At 58.2% G+C, this 4,458-nt stretch overlaps 1 protein-coding gene across 2 annotated transcripts in view; it reads left to right on the top strand.

Moving 5' to 3' along the window:
• Window positions 1-1,098: 1,098 nt before the first annotated feature.
• RASGEF1C (RasGEF domain family member 1C) overlaps window positions 1,099-4,458 on the top strand; it is a 113,373-nt gene continuing 110,013 nt past the window's right edge. The window contains exon 1 of one of the 2 annotated variants that reach the window (XR_013418073.1): window positions 1,099-1,295. The gene's annotated coding sequence lies outside the window, so the exon portion shown is untranslated. The remainder of the gene's footprint in view (window positions 1,296-4,458) is intronic. The other variant, XM_015141575.3, reaches the window with a different exon arrangement.

Genomic DNA, 4,458 nt, shown 5'->3' with positions numbered 1-4,458 from the left:
AGACCTTGGCTTTTTATGATCCACAAGCCAGTAAGTTCTTTTTGCTCAAGCTGGTTGGTTGAGTTTTGGGCCACATCTCATCAGGCAGGTCCTGACTAAAGCAGAGCGAGAGGTGAAGCCAGCGGGACTTCTGGGTTGGGTGAGGACTGCGAGAACTTCCCTGGCTAGCTAGAGGACTGTAAATGCACCAATCAGCACTCTGTAAAATGGACCAATCAGCAGGACATGGGCGGGGACAAATAAGGGAATAAAAGCTGTCTGCCCACCCCTGGCCAGCCAGCAGCGGGTGCCTGTTCAGGTCTTCTTCAGTGCTGGAGAAGCTTTGTTCTGCTCTTCACGATAAATCTTGTGGATACTCACTCTTTGGGTCCGCACCACCTTTAAGAACTGTAACACTCACTGCCAAGGTCCACAGCTTCATTCTTGAAGTCAGCGAGACCACAAACCCAGCGGAAGGGACAAACTCTGGACACAAGAGGACAGGTGTCCTGACCTCTATGCTGGAACCAACCAGGGAACTTTCACTGAAGGTGGACCCAATTCAAGGAGGCCACTGGATCCTGGTAGAACCCCTCTCCCTTTCTATAAGTGAAATCACGCATCGCCATCCTCCCAGCACCCTGGTGTCTTCAGAGTGGCGTCCACCCTCCCTGGGAGCCACAGGAGAGCACCGAGAAGGTGGCGGGGTGCGGGGGAGGGGGTGTCCTTTCCTCATCCCCTGACGGATGCCTATCCAGGGATGTCCCACTCGGGGACACAGGCAACCTAGGTGGCCATGGCAGGAGGCCAGCCCGGAGAACCAGGCCGGGCCCAGTCTTGAGAAGACAGGGTGAACTGGGTTTTGGGGCGCCAGAGGCCCACCGGGTGAGGGGTAGGCTGGGGCAGCTCGGGCGCAGAGTCCGCCAGGGTCCGCGCTCCGGAGGGCAGCGTCTGACGGTCTGAGCTGGCGGTCCTGGCGCGGTGGGCTAGCCGCCGCGGAGGCCTGAACGCAGGGTGGACGTTTGGCCGAGACCCCGCGGCCTGGGCGCGGAAGGCCCCGGTGTGCAGCGCCGCCCGTGGTTCTCCCGCAGCCCCACCCCGCGCCCCGCCCGCTCCGCGCTCCCCGATTGCCACGAGGGGGCGCCGCGCCGCTGCGCTCTGGGGCCGCCGCCAAGCGCTCGTGCGGGCTGCGCTGGGAGCGGGCGGGCGGCGGCGGCGGCGGCGGCGGGCCCGCGGTGCCCTGGGTCCGCGGCGCCGAGGCTCGCAGCGGGCGCTGCCCATGGGCCGGGCCCGGAGTTCGGGCGCGCCGGGAGTCGGTGAGTGGTGCGCGGCCGGGGACAGCTGGCAGAGCGGGCCAGGGCGCGGGCTCGCGGGGCTGGGAGGGCTGCCGGCGGGCGCGGGGCGCGGGCGAGGTCGCGGCGTGGGTGCGGGGCAGCGAGCCCGGCGGGGACGGCGGGTGTCCGAGCCGTTGGCGGACACGCCCGGGCCTGACCCGGAGCACAGGTTCGCGCGTGGTGACAGTGCGCGTGGCCGGCCGGCGGGGCCGGGGGCCGCGGCGCACGTGAGTGTGCGGTCCGCGTGGCGGGGTGGGCAGGTGGCGGGAGGCTGCGCGCGGCTCGGGAGCGTGCGCCGGGGTCAGCAGGGGCGGGGTCCGCGCGGCTGCTGGGACTGGAGGCGCAGGGGTGGCGGGGAGGGGACCCTAAGGGCACACCCCCGACCACCTGGCGGGAGACCCGGCTCGGCCGCGCGCCCCCAGCCCCTGCTGGGCGCCGAGAGCAAGCTTCTTTCACCCGCTCGAGTGGCAGGAAAAGCCAGCCTGGACCAAAGCCTCCGCCCGCACCGGACCTCAGTTTCCCTCTCTATGAAATGGGGACGGCAAGGCAGACCTGCCAGTGTAGGTACAGAAGGGAAAGGACCTTGCGCCTGGGGGAAGACGGTGCTGTCGCCTTTGAGGATGGGATCGGGTTTGAGGAAAGGACCAGTGCTACTACTCTCAGAGGGCCTGCGAGAACAGTGGGGTCTGCTGGGCGTCCTGGGTGTGTCTCTCACGCAGTGACAGCGGACGGCATAAGGGACCACCTGGTCCACTCATTGTATTTAGATTGGGAAGGCGATGCTTGGAGGGGCTTGGGGAAGGGTGCTGCGGACGCCGCCCCATGCTCTGCGTGGGCGTGGGAAACTGAGAAAGACAGAGCTGGGAAGTTGGGGTGATGGAGGAGCTCATCCCGGCGCCTACCTCCTGCCTCCTGGAGCTGTGGGGGAGACAGAAGTTCCACCGAGCCCCGGGAGCCTGAGAAGAGTCCTGGGAAGCTCTGCCTGCCAGGTAGGTGGAGTCACTGAGGCTTAGAGAGGGGCGGGACCATGGAGTGGCAACGCTGGGGTCCCACCTCTGGTAGGACTGGCTCCAGTAGCCGTAGTGCAGCCACTGTGCCCGGCGACTGGCGGAGGGGGACTGGGGTTGTCCACTCACTGGCCCAGCGCATTCATTGAGCGCGTACTGTGTGCCGCCTGCTGCCTGCCCCCGTACATGCTCGCTAGCTGGTGTGGGAGGGGACAGCAAACAAGGAATCAAAGGGAAAAGCAAGGACATGGCCAAGAATGCGTGCTGGGAAGAACATGCAGTGGGGTGACTGGGGCAGAGGGAGCGGTGACAGGGCGCGGCGGAGCCTCGTCTGGTCAGGGAGGCTGTCCCCAGCGAGCGGGGAGCCCTGCCTGTGCTGTGATGGACGCGTAGCCGGGGGAGCAGCGTGGGTGAGACCCCCGAGGGCAGGAGGGGCGGAGCTGGAGCCGAGTCCGTGCGGGGTCGGGCTGTCCTGGGCAGCCCCGGGGTTGGAGGTTGGAGTTGAAAGGCTGCCCCTGGCGGCGGGTGGGCGCACTGCCGGGGCGGGAGAGGGAAGGCGGGCGGGAGACCGGCGGGCTGCGGGGCCCGGGGCGGGACTGGCCAGGAGGAGCCCGCAGGCCGCCAGGTGTGGGCCCTGCCCGGGACCTGGCCCTTTTCAGGCCGGGGTCTGCACCCTCCTGCCATGTCCACGCCAGTCTCTGGGGTGGTTCCGGCTCTCACTGGTACCTGGACCTAGACCCAGAGCCATTTCTTCAAGGGGCCTTGGCTCCTCGCGTGGGACCCGGGCTTAGTGTGGGGCGTGCACTCGCTGCCTCTAGGCCTTGTCAGTGGATCAAGCCAAGATACCTTTGTTTTTTACTAAAAATTAATATTTCCATTCCCTTTCTCCTGCAGTGAGAACCTTGTTCCCCCAAACATGAATATGTTTAAACATTTACTTAGCCCTACAATGCACCCCGAAATAGTTTCAGAATTACTGCATCCACACCAAAGCCAGCCAAAACCTAACTAGGTCAGCATCGGGATTTCCACGGGTGTGCAGGCAGAGTGCTGTGTGATTATGTTATCAATCGGACACACTGATAGCTTCGCGTGTTTCTACTTGCATTCAATGTGGAGGTTTTTTTCCTTTAGACTTTAGGATGTAATTTTATTTTTTTGAGTATGTAAAACACGTGGTTTAAAGGTCAAAGCTATTAAAAAGCTATCCTTAGAGGTCTCAATCCTACCCCTGCGTCTTCCTCCTTGTTCCCACACCATTGGTAGCCATTTAAAATATTTTCTGGTTTATCCTTCCTGTGTGTCTTTCTGCAAAACAAGTCATTTAAGCATTATCACAAAAGTTGGCCATGCAGCTCCTTGTTTTTCTTCAATTAGAAGTATGCCCTGAAAATAACTTCTTACCAGTTCGTGGAGACCTGCCTCATTCTTTTTTACACTCACATAGCATTCCGTTCTGTGGCTGTACTATTATTGTTTATTCAAATTATGTCCTGTGGATGAACATTTTTTTTTGAGCCTTTTTACATTTAAAATAATGGAGTAAGGGATAACCTTGCACCTATATTGTTAATATTTGCAAAGGTGTCTATTTAGAACACACTTCTAGAAGTAGGAGTGAATATGGATTTATTTTGTTAGCTAGTCCCAAATTCCCTGTCAAGAGGTAGCAACATTTTGCATTCCCACCACCAGTGTATCACAGCGTCTTCTGTTTCCTCACAGCCTCGCTGGTTTGAGAACTGAGAAATAGTATTTCAGTGTATTTTAAATTTATATTTCTATTATTATAAATGAAATTGGACATCTTTTCACATAGATTTGGAATCATAGTTAGACTTTTCTAACTATGAAAAGTCCAATTATAAAGCAATCATCTGTGTTTTCTAATATTTGTTTAGTTTTGTACTTAGTCTGTGGATCCAATTTAATCTTTTTCTAAATGTCTAGCACTCTATCCCAATGCCATTTATTTAAAAGGTCATCTTTCCTCCAGTGATCTGAAATGCACCTTCATCATACACTAAACAGCCAAGCCCTGGGCCTGTTTCTGGGCTTTCTAGTTTGTCTCACAGGTCTGTCTATTCCATCTGTTCACATACTGGTGAAAGAGAGAGAGAAAAAATATATATATTTAA

This window comes from Macaca mulatta, chromosome 6 (assembly GCF_049350105.2).
Source record: "Macaca mulatta isolate MMU2019108-1 chromosome 6, T2T-MMU8v2.0, whole genome shotgun sequence".
Lineage (NCBI taxonomy): Eukaryota > Metazoa > Chordata > Mammalia > Primates > Cercopithecidae > Macaca > Macaca mulatta.
Note: the sequence above shows the minus strand (reverse complement) of the source record. Positions and strands in the feature narration are given on the sequence as shown.